The sequence below is a fragment of the Sorex fumeus genome, unplaced genomic scaffold (assembly GCF_029834395.1).
Source record: "Sorex fumeus unplaced genomic scaffold, SorFum_2.1 ptg000106l, whole genome shotgun sequence".
NCBI classification, from domain to species: domain Eukaryota; kingdom Metazoa; phylum Chordata; class Mammalia; order Eulipotyphla; family Soricidae; genus Sorex; species Sorex fumeus.
In genome coordinates, this window is record NW_026606163.1 from 5,834,225 (window position 1) to 5,853,670 (window position 19,446).

A 19,446-nucleotide genomic window follows, 5' to 3' on the forward strand; every position below is an offset into this window, starting at 1 on the left:
AAGGGGAGAAGCCTCTGCTCTGGCCCTTCGCACACCATGGGCTCCAGCTGCCAGAGAGAAAGAACCACGCGGAGGGGGAAAGCTGGTAGTCAAACAGCAATCTGTTTATTAGCTTTCACACAGGGGTTTTTGTATGTACATTTCAGTGGCAATCACCATGTATCACGTTTATCTTGTCAGGCTCAATATAGATGATGATTTACATCAACTGCTTTCAGGGGCGGTTGTATTAGCTCAGGCAGATGGTAACTATTACATGTCTCATCTTCAACAAGATTCCATGATTGTGCGAAGAACGCCAAGAGAGAGATAACCACAAAAAAACTCCTGTCTTCGAAAACTCTTGAGCATATTAGCCAACATGGCTTGGTGCATGCTTCAGGAAACCGAAAGTGAACGTCTGAGCTCGCAAAGCAGTGCAGAGAAGAGATCAAGGAAGACCTCAAAGAGAGAAGAGCAGCAGTGCTGGTAGATATGGCAGAGGACGGGAAAAGCATTCGTAACGCCCGTCTGTCCTTCGCCAACTACAAGACCAAGATGACTGCCCTCCGACATCCTGATGGATCTATCACATCTTCCAGAAGGGCAATGGAAAAGATTATTCATGACTTCTACTCAGATTTCTTTAATAGCTACGTCCACCTGCCCACATACCACATTCCACAGGATGGATATATCATTCCCAGAGTTCTCCCTTCTGAAATCTGACACGCCATCTTGTTAGTAAAGAAGCAAAGAGCACCTGACCCAGACAAGGTAAGACCTGAACACCTGAAGAAGCTGCCGTCAGTACTTATCAATACACTGGCTCGGCTCTTCACACACTGTCTGGATGCAAGGTTCGGTCCCAATGGAAAACCAGCAGGACTGTACTACTATACAAGAAGGGAGATATCCACGACATTGGCAACTAACGCCCAATCTGCCTATTGTCTGTCATCTACAAGCTGTTCACTTGAGTCAGCCTGAATAGGATTGGCAGAACACTAGATGAAGAACAACCATGCGAGCAAGCCAGGTTCCGAAAAGGATTCAGCACCATCGACCATATCCACACAATAACCAAGCTCATTGTGGTTTCCTTGAAGTTCAAAATGCTGCTCTGTCTTACATTTATTGATTTAAAGAAGGCCTTTGATTCTGTTGAGACAGAAGCGGTCATCGAAGCCCTAGCCATTCAGGGCATTCAAACTCAATACATCAGGATCCTCCATGAGCTGTATTACGGATTCACTACCAGAATCTCACCATTCTACAAATAAATGATCATCGATATCAAGAGAGGGGTTCAGCAGGGTGATACTATTTCACTGAAACTCTTCAGTGCCACCCTCAAGAACATCATGCAATGACTGGAATTGGAAGAAGTGGGAGTGAAGATAGATGGTTGGCAACTACACCACCTCCACTTTGCTGATGGCATCATTCTAATAACACCAAACATCAGACAATCGGCACAAAGGCTGACGGACTTCAACCATGAATGTGGAAAGGTCAGATTACAGCTGTATCTCACAAAGACTCTGTTCATGAGAAACAGTCTTATTCCTGACGTTCCATTTACTCTCAATGGAATGACCAACTCCGAATGCAACAGTTATGTATACCTAAGTTGAGAAGTCAACATGATGAATGACCTGGCACCTGAATTGCGCAGGAGGAAGAGAGCAGCTTGGAACGCCTTCAAGAGCATCGAAGAAATAACTAAGAGGACAAAGAACCTCCAGCTCCGAGCACACCTCTTCGATTCCACTGTTCTTCCTGCATTAACATACGCCTCAGAGACCTGGGCCCTACGCAAACAGGATGAGAATGCTATTTGGGTCTCACAAAGAAGAATTGAAAGAGCTATGCTTGGAGTATCACACTTCACTCAAATGAGAGAAAGAATATGGAGTTCAGACCTCTGTCAATGCTCAAGAATCAGGGACACTGTCTCGTTTGCCAAGGCATCGAAAATCAGACGGGCTGGACACATAATGAGATTTAGAGACGACCACTAGACTAGAGCCATTACTGACTGTATTCCACACTATGTCAGGAGATCGCGTGGCCGCCCACCTACAAGATGGTCAGACTTCTTCGTCATGACCCTGAACCATTGGTTTGAGGCTCTTCATATTCCTAGAACAAGCAGATGCCATTGGCTATGCTAGCATGCAACAGGGATGAATGGAGACATTACTGGCCCCCGCTCAAGCAAATCAATGAGTAATGGAATATCAAGTGATCAAGTGATCCTAAACAAGAATGCCTGAGGGGTGGAGTACATGTAAGTTAGAGTAAGGACCAGTATGACGATAATCGTTGGAAATTATCAAGCTGGATAAGACTTGAGTGTTAAATGTAGGTAAAGCGATAAACACAGAAAACTTTCAGTATCTATATTTTGCAAACCACAATATCCAGAGAGAGAGAGAGAGAGAGAGAGAGAGAGAGAAAGAGAGAGAGATATGTCTGCCATAGAGGAAGGCTGATTGTGGGATGGGGGTGATGGGAAGGAAACTGGGGACACTGGTGCTGGGAAATATTCACTGCTGGAAAGGTGAGTATTGAAACACAAGATGACTGAAACGTAATCATGAATGGCTTTGTAAGGGTCTATCTCAAAATGATTCAATTAAATTAAAAAATTTAAAAGTCAGTTTTTATAGATAAATAATGAAGGGAAGAAATATTTATTTTAAAATGTCCTATTCACAATATTCTCTCAGAAAATAATGACCACACAAAGAAAACTACAAAACATTACTTCAAGCAAAAAAATACAAGACGACATGAAAAAATGGAAACCCATCCCCTATTCTTATATTGGGAGGATTGATATAATTTAAATAGCAATACTCCCCCGAGTGTTATACAGATTTAATGCAGTTTGTACATGGATACCCATGATATTTTACAAAGGAATAAACACTCCTGAAATTCACATGGAATAATAACACCTCATCTTCCCTTGTGCTTGGAGGAAATGATGACCAGGATACAAAGACAGCTCACAGAATGAGAGAAATTATTTACTCAGCACTCATCTGATAACAATATCTGATATTTATATATAAATATATAGAATCTAAATATATAAATATAGAATTTTGGAAGAAAAAACGTCCAATTGCATCAAAAATGGGGGGAAGTTATGAACAGAAACTTCCTTAAAGAACAAATGTAAATGGCCAAAAGTCACAGGACAAAATGCTCAACATCACTAATTATCAGGGAGACGAAAATATTCCTCATTCTTATGTCATTAAAATCTCTATATGGATGTTTATTCTGATTCTTGTATCAACTGATTTTATGTCGTGGAAGGGTAAAAATAAGTATGCATTATTTACATGATTTTTTCAGAATTAGTACCCAGAAAATGCTTTTTATTCCAACCAATTCTTTCTCCAGTGTGCTTATTTTGAGGAATTGGGAACAACGTTTGGGCACTCCTTCCTCACCATTGCAATATGTGAGAAGTCAGTTGGTCTGGAAACAGGTGAGGAAAATCTTTGAGCCTTCTCGGTCACACTGTTTTGTTTAATTCCAATATGAAAAAGAGTCCAAACTTGCATTTTGTGTTTGTAAATGTAATAATTCTGTGAATTAAAGCAAGAAATATCCCTAGGCTTTAGAGAAAGAACAAAGTTAGACATATGTATCTAATTAAGTGAATATTAATGGTTTGTAAGAGATTTGTTCTCTTTTGAGAATGAGTAGCATGAAATTTTGAACAATATTTTAAATCGACAAGTTTTACATTAGGTATTTACAAAACAAACAACTGCATGTGCAATTGTATATCTAGACATTATTGGAGCAACAAAATGGAAGGAAGAAATTCAAGATGTGGATTTTATCCACATTAAATTTTAGTAGGGCACAAATAATATTTTTGTCTGTTTGCCAAACCTGGAAGTTGTTAGGCTTTCATCCTGATTCTGTGCTCATGGGTAACTCTCTCAAGGGTCATGAGACCACACATGATGCTTAGAATTGAATTTGGATTGGGTACATGCAAGGTAAGCATCCTACCTGCTGTACTGTTTCTCCAGTCCCTGCATAAAAATTATTTATAAAGAATACTAATTGTTAGATCTCTCTTTTATTACCTTTATTTCAAATTTGAGTGGATGAACAACAGCTGTATTTTAAGAGGCACTTGACTTTAATTTGGTGCCTAGTCTTTTATTTTAGTTAGTTGATGAATTGATTCAATATTACAAATTATGGAGATTACTTAAATGAATGCAATATGACCTAAAAGTCAAGTTTTTTGAGAGTCACATGTAAATAGGTTCTGTACTTATTGTCCTGGTCTTATTATTTTCAGCTGGAAAAAATCTATGTTTAAATTTAGTGAGGATTTAATTTTTCTTTTAATGTACCTTGTGAGATAAATGCTTCAACTATCAAATATATACCCACTAAATTGCTTTGAGGTTTATTCTTTACTTGCTATATGGAATTTTGGGGAAAGGACTCTATTAACGTCAGCTGGTAAAAAATATTTTATTTTAAATAGAGTACTCATACAGGAAAATAGAGAATTTGGACGACAGCCCTTATCTCCACCATGTTTCCTTTCCTTTCTCTGTTTCCCATAAATAATTGACCCCTACTTCTAGATTGCATGCTTTTTCAATGAAGGCAGATATATTGAGAATGGAAGAACAGTTTAATGAATTTTTTTTAAAAAATTATCAAATCAGTATGAGATACAAAGTTGTTATTGATTGGGTTTCAGTCATACAATGTTTGGGCACCCATTCCTTCACCAGTGTCCACTTCCCTCTACCAATGTCCATAGTCTGCCTCCTGCCCCATAGCCTGCCTATATGGTAGATACTTTTCCTTTTAGGCACTGTGTCTTACAGTACTTGTACTGAAAGGTTATTGTGCACAATACTTAACCTCTTTTAGAACCCAGTTCTTATCCAGAGTGATTTCTAACACTATCATTATCACAGTGATCCCTTTCTGATCTGCTTTCGTCCCTCCAACTCCCACCTCCCAATCCCTTACCCCCACCATCAGGGAGGACAAGCTTTCTACTAAGGCCAAGGCCAAGTCCTCCAATTATAAAATGGAGAGAAACTGAAAGAAGTCCTTTTTTTCTGGCTTTTCGGGTCACACCCAGCGATGCTCAGGGGTCATTCCTGGCGCATGCACTCAGGAATTGCTCCTGGCGGTGCTTAGGGGACCATATGGGATGCTGGGAATTGAACCTGTGTTGGCCATGTTGGCTGCATGCAAGGCAAAAGCCCTACCTGCTGTGCTATGGCTCCAGCCCCGAAAGAAGTCCTTTGCAACTTAATGCAATTAAACCTCCAAGATTGTCCTGTAAAACACTTCCTCAAATGTCCTTCCCAAGATAGATGTTAATGTTTATTTATAAATAATAATAGCAAAATCATCAATACAGTATTCTTTGTTGTTTTGTATTTATGGCGCTTTGAAAAAAAACCATAAAATAACTTAGCAGAAAACATGATTGTTTCATACTAGGAGGATACAATGACAGAACTTGAAACACATCGGCTTGTTGAACTCATTTTCTTTTACTCACATCCTCAGGAAGCTGTCTTGATTACAATCTAAAATTGACCATTTCAGGAAAATCAAACCTCAGCCTTCTCCAGAGAATCCAATCAGGGTTGTGGTCTCTATTTTACTACCAGTAATTTTAAGTCTTCTTGGAAACATTACCTTTCTAATTTACTGTAAAGTTCGAAAGATCTGTGAAACCACACTTGTTTCATGAATAGAGTTTTCTTAGTTTTTGAATGCATACCTGTGAAGTTTTCAGCAGGTTCTAAAGGTTATAAACCCCTCCCCCCGCTTTTTTTTTATAACGTTTGTAATAGGAAGTAAAGTCACTTAGAGTGAAGATAGATTCTCATATTCAACCTCAAACATGCCTAAGCCCTGGGGAGTCTTTCAGAGACACCAAGCAGGAAAGTGAAAATACTTATTGAAGAAGTTTTCTTTTCAAATAATAGCACTGACGTAGCACTGTCCACTGTAGCACTGTCCTCTCCTTGTTCATCAATTTGCTCGAGTGGGCATCAGTAACGAGTCCATTGTGAGATTTATTACTGTTTTTGGCATATTGAATAGGCCACATGGAGCTTGCCAAGCTATGGCGTGTGGGTGGGATACTTTTGGTAGCTTGCCAGGCACTTTGAGATGGGCAGAGCAATCGAACCCGGTTTGGCTGCATGCAAGGCAAACGCCCTACCCGCTGTGCAATCGCTTCAGCCCTGTTTTCAAATAATAATATTCATATATTTAATTAGAAAAAATATGTAGATATGGATATGCTAAATCTAAATGGTATGCTAAATTCATGAAGCAAAAGATGTTTCATACTAGGGAAGATCATGTTGGTTAAATACCAACAATATCTCATCACTGTGACCAAGAAGTTGAGTGTAACTTTTAACTTGAGCCAGCCAAGTTTTCTTGCAATGGTTTTATAATAGAAAGTACATGTTTAAGATAGCTCAAAATTAGTTATTGAGGAGAAATTTGGTAAGCTTGGGTAATATTGTGCAATACGACAGCAATTAGAAGTTATTTTTATTTTTCACATAGGAGACCATCAACACTAGAGTTTCATTAAAATGTAATAAACAAAAAAATATGAATCCTATAAAACTATATAACTTTAACAAGGGAATATTTTAGTTCTTATTTAAATATATATCACGGACTAGTTATATAGACTTCCAATTAAAAGTGGTGGCCTGAGCATGCATTTCCTTTCACTGTTTTATAAAATTTTATTAGAACAATAGTAAAGTTATGTGTATTTAAAAGCACAAACTCACAGGGGGGACAAAAGTAAAGATACAATGACAACACATTTTTAAATATAAAATAGGGTTGACAAATGGTATTATGTAAAAATCTGAGAAAGAGTACATCCTAAATTTCCAGAGAGGGAGAAAAGAATTTTAATTTACAAGAAAAAATCCCTGGCATTCTTAGGAATTGGTGATGCCAAGTAACTGAATGTGAATATGATGAAAATTTTAAATTACATGAGAATCATAAAGAATAAAAGATACAGTAAATCGCAGCATTAATTTTTACAGTATGAATGGAGAACTAACAAATATTTTCTAGAAAACTAAAACATGAGTCACAGAACACTGTTAACGGGTTAAGGTTCTGACTTTGTGTGTGACCCATTTTTATTTGATTCCAGCACCTCATACGGTGCCGTGAGCACAACAAGTTGCAACTCCCTCAGGAGTATTGCCATAAGCCATAGCTTCAATTGGTGTGTTGCTGAACTCCTCCTCCCTTTATAAATGAAGTTGATCTCTGTGCCAGGATATACTTTGCTCAGTAGGGGATGGGGTTATACCATACATGGATGCTAAATAAATGTGAGATTTATCCAACCAAATCATAGTCACCTCACTCTACAGTTAAATCAAAATCACTAACATTGAATCGTCAACATAGGACTTTTACTCCACTTTTTAAATTTTCTTTTTTCTTTTTTTTAAATTTTTATTAGAAAAACACCATGAGGTACAGTTGTAGACTTACAAATTTTTTGCTTGGGTTTAAGTTATACAATGATCGAGTACCCATCCCTCCATCAGTGCCTATTCTCCACCACCACTGATCCCAGTATCCCTCCTACCCCCCATCCCCCCATCCCATCCTGCTTCTGTGGCAGGGCATTCCCTTTTGTTCTCTCTCTCCTTTTGGGTGCTGTGGTTTGCAAATGAGGCATTGAGTGGTAATCATGTTTGGTCTATAGTCTACTTTCAGCATGCATCTCCCATCCTGGGAGGATCCTCCCAACACCTTTATTTGGTGCTCCCTTCTCTCTCTGAGCTGCCATTTCCCCTAGCATATGTGGCTGACCTCCAAGCCATGGAGTAAACCTCCTGGTACTTATCTCAGCTATTCTTTGATGTTAGTCTCCTATTTTGTTACTTTATGTTCCCCTGATGAATGAAATCTTTCCATGTCTGTCCTTCTGTTTATGACTCACTTCACTTAGCATTATACTTTTCATGTACTACCACTTATATATAATTTCATGATTTCATCTTTTCTAACAGCTGCATAGTACTCCATTGCTTATATGTACCAAAGTTTCTTTAACCAGTGATCTGTTCTTGGGCACTCAAATTTTTTCCAGATTCTGGCTACTGTAAACAGTGCTGCAATGAACAAACAAGTGCGGATGTCACTTTGACTATACTTTTTTGCCTATCTGGAATATATTTTCAGGTGTGGTAATTCTGGGTCAATGGGAGCTCAATTTCTAATTTTTTGAGAATCATTCATACTGTTTTCCAAAAGGGCTGAACCAGTCGGCATTCCCACCAGCAGTGAAGGAGGGTCCATTGCTCGCCACATCCACGCCAACACTGATTGCTTTTGTTCATTTGGTCTATGGTGTGAGGTGATATCTCGTTGTTTTGATCTGTATCTTCCTGATGATTAATGATGTAGAGAATTTTTTCATGTGCCTTTTGCCACTGGGATTTATTCTTTGAAAAATTTTCTGTTTATTTTGTCACCCCATTTTTTGATGGGGTTGGATGTTTTCTTCTTTTGGAGTTCAACCAGTATTTTGTATATCCTTGATATCAACCCCTTGTCGGATGGGTATTGAGCGAATATCCTTTCCCATTCTGTAGATTGTCTTTGTATTTTGGTCACTGTTTCTTTTGAGGTGCAGAAGCTTCTTAGTTTAAGATAGTCCCATTTTTCTCTCTCTCTCTCTCTCTCTCTCTCTCTCTCTCTCTCTCTCTCTCTCTCTCTGTTTTTACACTTGCTTGGCCATTGGTGTGACATCTTTGAAGATACCATTAGCTTCAACGTCATGGAGGGTTTTGCCAACCTTGTCTTCAATGTACCGTAAGTATTGCGGTCTGATATTGAAGTCTGTAATCTATTTTGACCTTACTTTTGTACATGGTTTTAGGCAGAGAGCTGAGCCCATTTTTTTTCATGTAGCTGTCCAGTTTTGCCAGAACAATTTGTTAAAGAGGCTTTCCTTGCTCCACTTCACACTTCTTCTTGCTCCCTTGTCAAAGATTAGATGATCATATGTTTGAGGAAAGATGTCAACATATTCACCCCTGTTCCATTGGTCTGCAGCTCTGCCTTTTTTCCAATACCATACTGTTTTCATTATCACTACTTTGTAGTAGAGTTTGAAGTTAGAGAAGCTGATTACTCCCATTTTCTTTTTCACAAGAATTGCTTTAGCTGTTTGTGGCAGTTTATAGTTTCATATGAATTTCAGGAGTGTTTGCTCCATTTCTTTGAGAATGTCATGGGTATTGTTATAGGGATTGCATTGGATGCTCTGGGGAGTATTGTATTGTCATTTTGACAATGTTAATTCTCCTGATCCATGAGCAGGGGATATCTTTCCATTTCCTCGTGTCCTCTTTTATTTCCTTTAGTACCATTTTGTACTTTTCTTTGTACAGATCTTTTACTTCCTTCGTTAAGTTGATTCCCAGGTACTTGATTTTCTGGGGTACAACTGTGAAAGGGCTTGAAGGGTTTCCTCTGATAGGTCTGCTGTGAATCTAAGGGGTGCTCCTTTGTATGTGATTTCCTTCTTTGACTTTGCTGTCTGCAGTATTTTGTCTCTATCCATGGCATCCATGATTCTAACTATGATGTCTTGGAGTGTTTTTTTTAGGGTCTCTTTCAGCTGGCACCCTTCGGGCTCTTTGAATATAAGTGACTGCATTGTGGAGCTCTGGAATTTTTCAGCAATGATTTGTTTGACTGTGGATTTTTCATTGAGATTATTTCCCCGACTTTCTGGTACTCCAATGATTCTAATGTTGTTCCTCCTATAATCATCTCCTAGCACTCTGATTCACTCTACAGCTATTTTGAGGTCTCTTGCCATTGTTTGTTGTTGCCTTTTGGCTTGGTGCAGCTGATCTTCCAGCTCACTGATTCTGTCTTCAGCTAAGTCCAGTCTACTGTTGAGGGCACAGTCTGAGTTTTTTTATTTCATCCTTTGAATATTTTATTCATGACATTTCTGTGAGTAGCTTTCCAATTTCTGCTCTCATTTCTTCCCATAATTTCTCAATTGTTACTTTCATGTCCTCTTTTAATTTACTGGATATCTGTTTCACTGTTTGATTGAGTTCATTGAACATCTTTATTACTTCATCTGAATTATTTCTCAGAGAGGTCCCTTAGGTGAGTAGTACCTAGTGAGGTTTCTGAACTCTTTTCATCGTCCCCCCTCGTTTGTGGGGATTTGCATTGTTTCTTCATGTTGGTGTGGCGGTATGAAGACTGAGATATTACACGTGCTGTCGCATGAGTGTCCCCCTGCTTCAAATTAGGCCGTGCCCACCTCTACAGAAGCCTCTCCCACTTAGAAGAGGCCACGCTCCCTTGGGAACCTGGTGTGTGTGTGGAGGGTAAAGGCTTGGTGTGGAAAAAGACTGGAGCAGCGTTGGGGGCAAAGAGGAAGAGGCTCGGGTCTGCTTTTGTCCCAGGGTCTGAGAGGACACCTGGGGCTTTGCAGGGTGAAAGCCAAGTCCCGGATTCAAATGCTGGCAGGCAGACTTACCTGGGTGGGGGAGAAGACTGGAGCAGCGTTGAGGGCCCAGTGAAAACTTTTTATACAGCTACTGGTGTTCCGTAAGTGTTACTTGGAAAAATGTTCCTCTTTATTCATCATTTTATTATGGGATTATTTAATTTTTGTTCATGAGGATTGTGCCTTGTATATATTAGGTATTCAAATAACAATTTCATCTGATAAAAATATGTATATAGGGAGATACTGTTGGGAAGATGGTAGAGGAAGGAGTCTGTTGATCTGTACCAGGCAACAAGAAATTAAACATAAGTAGATTTCAGTTCTGTGAGCAACCTGGCAGTTTAAAGAAATCACAAAACTCTGTTGAGGGTCCCAGAGAATTTCTCAAATGCTGATACAACAGAAATTTAAGTGAGTTATTTATCACTCTGATACTTGGGTGGGAAATGAGTGAAGAAGCAGAAAAGAAACAGAAAATCCTGTCACACCAGTTGGAAGCAGAAACCTATCATGGGGACTGGAGAAAGAAGCCTACAGTAGAAGCTAAGAAAATATGGTGGAACAGTGGATTACAATAACCCCCAAGGATTTTTACCTCTCCAATAGCGCAATGCTTAATCAAGGATCAGGATCCTGTGACTAGAAATATACTATAAACACTTCAGGCAGAGGCTTCTGGCACTAGGTCACACCAGAAAATCACAGAAAACAATAACTTCTCCGTTTCCTGAAGTCTTAAACTCAAGACACGACTTCCATAGTTCTTTGAACTCTGGGAAGCCAAACTCAAGAACTGAAACAAACAAATGGCTAAGGAATCTGGGAAGTAAAAAATCAAAACTTCAGCCATAGTCTTCATATCATAGGAGTAATTGTGTGAGGCAGTTTAGAAGCCCACCAAACTCAATGACTTCAGAGAATAGGTTAGAAAGCTCTAACTATTCAAATGGAGACATTTAATGAACTCAGAAAAATGATGATATAGGAAATCAATAAAGTACAAGACAGTATAAGAGGGGAGAAGAATGAAATCAGAAATGACAGAACTGGCAGGATCAGAAATTTCAGGTACATTGAAATAAAAATCTCAGTGAAAAATGTAGAGAGAGCAGATGAGGAATGAATCAGTGCCCTTAGTGATAGAATGTAAGTAATTGATATAACAAAACACATAATAAAATGGTTTGAAAAAGAAAAAGCAAAAGTACATACTAGAGAATAATGGGTAAAATTTAAGAAAAAAATACATAAGAATGATAGGAGTCCTTGAGGAACAGAGAGGTGAGGTGAGGTTAACCAGAAAAAAAGGAAAAGAGGAAAAAGAAAAAAAGAAAATCAAAGGTCAAAGAAATAATTAGTTTAAATATTCTGGAGTTGAGGAACACATTCACTCTCATTCAGGTAGTCTGAAGTGTTACACCCAAACAGGAAACACCAAAGAAAATATTCTTATAAAAATGACAAAAGACAAAAACAAAGATTCAGTCTTTTAGCTAAAAACTGGAATCTGCAAGATCAAAGAAGGAACATACATATAAGGGGAATCTGAAAAGATTTCTAGGAGATCAGTCAAATGATATCTTAAATGTAAGTGTGGTAGATATTATTTTAAAAAATGCTAAAAACCAAGTTAAATACCTCATCAAGAATATTCTATCTATTCATTAAGTTTTCTGGTATTTTAAGTTTTAAAATACTGTAAAAATGTTTATTTTTACAGTAGTTAGTTATACTGTAAAAATGGGTTTAGTCAGAAAAGTACATAAGAAAATTTGTTCAAAAAGATGACTTCTAATCAAACGTTTAAGGAGTTTGCATATACTGATTTTTTTAACTTTAGTAGATCTTGGATATATTATAGATATGTATTTAGAAAACAAGGAAAATGATGGGACTGGAGAAATAGCACAGTGGGTAGGGAGTTTGCCTTGCATGCAGCCGACCCGGTTCGATTCCCAGCATCCCATATGGTCCCCTGAGCACCGCCAGGAGTAAGTTCTGAGTGCAGAGCCAGGAGTAACCCCTGTATATTGCCAGGTGTGACCAATTAAAAGCCAAAAAAAACTAAGAAAATGAAAATGATGGATTATAATCCAAAGAGAAAATTATCAAATGACAACAATATAAGTATCAAAAATTGAGATTATACTACATTACATGATTTGACTGTACATAACAGCTGTGTCATCATGATAATGTTCTTTTATGGTTATTGATCAGTAAGATTTATTACTTTACACCATTCAGATAAAGGGGAAAGAGCAAAAGACACAACATAAAAAGGTTATGCAAAGAAATAAGACTGTCTCATAGTAATAACTTATTCATTGTCCTGTCCTGTCCTTCCGTTGTTCATCGATTTGCTTGAGCAGGCCCAGTAACGTCTCCATTGGAGACTTTGTTGTTACTGTGTTTGGCAAGTAGAATACATCACGGGTAGCTTTGCCAGGCTCTGCCGTGTGGGCGAGATACTCTCGGTAGCTTGCCGGGCTCTCCGAGAGGGGCGGAGGAATCGAACTCGGGTCGGCCATGTTGACTGTGTGCAAGGCAAATGCCCTACCGCTGTGCTATCGCTCTAGCCCTATGGAATAGTATGATATAAAATTATTTCATAATATGAGATAAATACCAAAAGAATAAACTATAAGGGTACTCCACCCACTTGCTCTCTCTTACGACAGCCAGGCCCCTACAGCCTTCTCTGTGATGGACCACAGACCTTTGATCAGGGAACACCCCATCTGACATCAGCTCTAATTCTCCAAACCCAAAACCACTTCTGCGCTAACTCATCCACACAAAATTATTACTGAGCACACTCTTCATATTGAAGTCAGTAGATGCAACAACCATACTTCATGACCTGATATAGTCATAAATATCAATCAGCTAAATAGAGTGACTTGCTAAAAAGAAAACCCTTATCATTGTCTAATATCATCACAGAGTAAAGGGGAAAAATTGAACAGCAGAAGTATTATCAGTAGCTCGCTGCTCTAAGCTATTAAGCATTTTAGTTCATAAATAACTGGGAATCTAGACCCCCAATATTAACCCCCACAAACTCAAAAAACAATGGGAAAACTAAGAAACCAAGTGTTATGTCAGGCAGAAATAAAAACCCAGGCAAACCCCAAACCCATGTAAACTCTCAAGCCTGATTGATGAGGACATAAAAATAACAGCTGCTACATTGGTATCGAAATTAGGCATGCACTAGTAAATGAAGTTAAGAAATAAAAAGATGAGAAATTTGACCAACTCAGAAAAAGAACTGATTCAGAAGATGACAGATTCCATACATAATAAACTGAAGGAACTGAAGAACAAAATAGCAAGCCATAGTAGCAGAATTACACAAGTGAGAACCACATAGATGAACTTGAAAACAAAATACAAGCAAGCATTTTTAGGAAACTGGCAAAGAGAATAGAAACACTAGAACAGAAGAGAATTAAGATACTTAATGAATAACAGCAAGAGTAGCAATCTCAAAATTATAAGAATACCAGAAGGAGAGGAAAATAGGGAAAAGGAAGAACAAATGGTAGGAGAGATCATAATTCAGAATTTTCCCCATCTAGAAGGAGACTGATATACATATTAAAGAGTCCCTAAGAGAACCTAAAAAATAAATCCAAGCAGAACAACGCCAAAACATAGTAATCAAAATGACAAAATTCAGAGCGACACACTTTGTAAAGCTTCAAGAGAGAATATAAACCTTAAATATAAGGGAAACAACTTAAGAATCAGGAGAGAAAGACAAGAATGACATTTTTTAAATTATTCACTGAATAAAACTTTCAACTTAGAGTCTACTACCCTATAAAGCTCTCATTTAGATGGGAGGGAAAAATAAAAACATTGTCAGACAAACAAGGGCTGACAGCATTTGCTATACCTCACCAGCCCCAAATATGATGCTGAAATATCAGGTATATAAACCAAGCAGTTGATTGTAAAATCACAATTTCACACAGTAAAATGGCAACACAACCCTTTATATCAATAATTTCTCTGAACATCAATGGACTGAACTCCCCTAGCAAAAGACAGAGTGGCAGAATAAATCAGGAAACAAAATGCATCCATTTGCTGTTTACAGAAAACGCATCAAAACTCACAGAATACACATAGGCTCAGAGTGAAAGAATGGGAAAACAATCAAACAAGCCAAAGGTCAACAGAAAAAAGCTGGGGCATCCATATCATATCAGGCTTTATCATACTATTTGATATATATGTATATATATATAGCATATCATATAGTATATATATCATACTATATCATACTATATCAGTATTCAATCTAAAGAAAGTAATGAAAGATAGGGATGAACATTATTTAATGATTGAGAGAACAATGGATTATTAAGCATTAACTAAAATTAATATATACATATCAAATGTTGATTGCCTCAAGCAGGCCCCAGTAACATCTCCTTCATCCTAGCCCTGATATTATATTCAAGACTCTTTAGGAGAATGAGACCCATCATTGTTACTGGTATTTGGCATATTGGGTACGCCACGGGGAGTTTGCCAGACTCTGCCGTGGGGGCAGGCTACATTTGGTACCCTGCCAGTTTGTCCAAAGTAGGAATGAGATAATAAGATATTATAATAAGATGTCACGCGGCCGCATTTGCGGCCGCGCAGTTCCAGGAGCTGGTTTTTATAGTCTCTGAGTCTTGGCCGTTGATGGGATTACACGGCGCCAGGGGGCCAGTTGGTGGGTGTGACCCCCACCTACTGGAATTTGGAGGATCTGGGTGGAGGATGCTCAGCCCAAATCCAAGTAGGCTTGGAGATCTCGGCCCCAGAACCCGAGTGACTTTGTCCCTCTGCCAGTACCTTCATATGTGCGGAGAGTGGTCTCAGCATGGTGGTGGCTGGTCCTGGAGGTCTTTGGCTGCCGGAGCCCTGGTTTGGGGCGGGGAGGAAAGCTCAACCCGCTCCACTCCAAGGGGTCCCGGCGAGCGAGGACAGTCAGGCACGGGGGCAGGAGACTGTAATTTTACATTATATTATAATGTAATTTTACATTACATTATATCAAATGTAAAATCGGCAAATTTTTATGAGGCTCTTAATCCAAAACCTAAAGAAACATATGAATAGAAACACAATATTAGTGGAGGACTTCAGCAGTCCACTGTCACCACTAGGCAGATCAAGTAGACACATTGTTAATAAAAGTATAAGAACACTAAATGAAGAACTAGAAAAGCTGGAAATATTGGCTATTCAGAGGACTTTACATCCTCAAAAAACTGAACACACATTCTTCTTGAGTGCACATGGAACATTCCCCAGGATAGATAACATATTAGGCCAGAAGACAAAGCTACATAAGTTTATGAACATAAAAATCACACCAATTATCCTATCAGACCACAATGTCACAGAGATAGAAATTAATCATTGAAAAGATTTGAAGAAAATCTAACACCTGGAGAATGAACAACATGCTACTAGATAAAAGTTGGAACAAAAAGGATATCAAAGAAAAGATAAAAATAATTCTTGGCATTAATGATAATAAAGAAACAAGTTATCAAAACCTCTGGGACACAGTAAAAGCTGTACTAGAGATAAAATCATAGCAATACTGACCTACATTAGGAGAGAATAAAAAGATAATATCAGCACATCTCAAGAAGAAAAAGATAAATGCACATCTCAAGTATCTGGAGAACTAATAACAAATGAATCCTAGAACAGCAGAAGGAAGGAAATAATAAACACCAGAGCAGAAACCAATGATATAGAAATTAGAAACTCAATACAAAGAACTTTGAAGCCAGAAAGTTATTCTTAAAAAGGAAAAATAAGATGAACAAAATTTTGTTTAGGTTCACAAGGACAGAGGAGAAAGTATTCAAATAAATACTATCATGAAAGGGAGCGATTACAACAGAACATTTATAAATCCAAGACATTGAAAAATCTTACTGTGAATAACTTTACTCAGTTAAGTTGGAGAAACTAGAAGAAATGGATATGTTCTTAGAAACATATAGTCTCCGAAAGATGAATGAAGAGAAAATAGAAATCCTGACAGATGAAGGACCCCAGGCAGCTCCCCCAGCACCTGCACCCTTGAGCCAGAGTCCTCCCAATCCCTGATTCGCAGGCCAACCCCCTGTGCAACGGTGTGCACTGTGCTGCAGCGCCATGACTTTGCTTCCTACAACAGTTCTGTGGAAAATGTCCTGGCTGCCTCAAATACAATATGACAATAATACACCAGCCTACTCTAATTCCAACAAAAGACCAATACACAAGAAGCTGTATGATAACGCAGCAGGTAGGGCACTTGCTTTACAAGTGGGCAATATGGCCAACCCAAGTTCGATTTCTCCGCCCCTCTCAGAGAGCCTGGCAAGCTACCGAGAGTATCTCACCTGCACGCAAAGCCTGGCAAGCTACCCATGATGTATACAATATGCCAAACACAATAACAATTGTTACAATGGAGACATTACTGGGCCCTCTTGAACAAATCAATGAACAACGGTTTGACAGTGACAGGGACAGTGACTTCTCCAACACTTCACCAGATGCCTGGCATAATCACTTAAACACACTTAACTCCCCGTTAGTTGTCGATTTGCTCGAGCGGGCGCCAGTAACTTCTCCATCCATCCCTGTCGCATGCCAGTGTAGCCCAATGGCATCTGTTCGCTCTGGGAACATGAAGAGCCTCAAACCAATCGTTTATGATCTTGATGAAGAAGTCTGACCATCTGGTAGGTGGGTGGCCACGTGGTCTTTTGACATCCCGTGGGATCCAGTCGGTAACAGCTCTAGTCCAGTGGTCATCTTTAAATCTCATTACGTGACCAGCCCATCTGATTTTTGACACCTTGGCAAATGAGAGAGCGTCCCTGATTCTTGATCATCGACAATGTCGAAACTCCGAATTCTTTCTCTCATTTGAGTGAAATGTGATATTCCAAGCATAGCTCTTTCAATTCCTCTTTGGGAGACCAGAATAGCATTCTCATCCTGTTTACATAGGGCCCAGGTCTCTGAGGCATATGTTAATGCAGGAAGAACAGTGGAATCAAAGAGAAAGACTGACACTACCTCCACTACCCAGCCGCCGCCACATTCCAGGACGCTTTCCGGACCCGCATGGCAGCTCCGGCCGAGACTCACGCACAACTGGAGACCCACAGAACAAGATAAGCAGAAATCTCTGAGACCTTGGACTCCAGGCTCAACGGACCCAGGGAGAGAGTTACTCTGCTTGCTCCCACCAACCACAGGTGACAAAGGGATTCTAATCAGGAGCCCCAACCTACCCTGCCCTGTCTGCTCCTACCAACCACTAGAGACCCAGGGACCGGTTTGCACACAGAAGACCCACCCTACCCCTACCAGGACAAGATAAATACCCCACTGGCAGAACTCCACTACCAACACTACCTCCACTACCCAGCCGCCTAGCATAAGCCACAGAATAATGTCTGATAGCAAGGACATATTCTACAAGGGAGAAAGGGTGACCACCATTGACCAACCTTATTCAGAATCCTTTCCTGCTATAAAAGGGAACAGTCCTAGTGAACTTGAAGGTTTTACACCTAGACAACCACAACAGCATCAGGAAACAGTGCAAATCTCCACTATGAGGAGAGGACAAAGGAAAGAGTCCCGATCTTCGCCAGGAGTTACCCACAAATACGTTCTCTCCGATAAAGAATACTGAGATGAAATGCTGAGTATATTCAAGGAACTCAAAGAATCAGTGGAGCAGACATCCAGAAATTAGAGGAAGAAATGAAAGAAACAGTAAACAGTCGAGAATATGCAGGAAAAAATGAAAGCAGAAATAAGAAATTTGCAAAAAGAAGTGTCACAAATAAAGGATTTGGTAGATGAAATTAAAAACTCAGTGTGTGCCCTCAGCAGTGGAATGACTACAGCTGAAGACAGGATCAGTGAGCTTGAAGACGAGCACCAAAAATGGTATAGGCAACAACAAACAATGGGGAAAGACCTCAAAAAAACTCTAAGGTGAATCAGATCCTAGGGGATGACACCAAGAAGAACAACATTAGAATCATCAAAGTTCCAAAAGGACAGGGAGACAACCCCAATGAAAAAGCCACAGTGAAAGAAATCATTGCTGAAAAGTTCCCAGAGTTAAAGAATGCAGACATCCAGATCTAAGGAGCCAGAAGGGTGCCAGATAAAAGAGAAACTAATAAAAACACTCCAAGGCATATCATAGTCAGAATGATGGATGTCGTGGATAGAGTCACAACACTGCAGGCAACAAGGTAAAAGAGAGAAATCACATACAAAGGAGCACCCCTAAAATTCACAACAGACCTATCAGAGGAAACTCTACAAGCCTGAAGACAATGGTGGGATATAGTGAAATAACTCAATGAAATGAACGACTCACCAAGAATACTTAACTCTTATTTTTCCAGCTAAACTCTCAATCAAACTCGATGGAATGATACACCATTTTATAGATAAACAAAAACTCAGGAACTTCACAGACTCAAAACCAAAGCTAAAAGGAGGATTAAAGGAGCTGTGTAAGACAAGAAGGAAAATACCTATAAGCACCTCCAACCCCTACAGGAAGATAGCACAAAACCCCATGACAATAATCTCTCTCAATGTCAATGGTCTAAATGCACCAATCAAGAGAGACAGGGTAGAAAAATGGATCCAGAAACTCTAACCAACATTCGATTGTCTACAAGTAACTCATCTGAACAATCAGAGCAAACACAGACTCAAATTAAAGGATAGAAAACAATCCTGCAAGCAAACAGCTCCCTCAAAAAAGCTGGGGTGGCTATACTAGTATCAAACAACATAAATTCCAGGTTGAAAAAGATTATAAGGGACAGCAAAGACCATTTTCT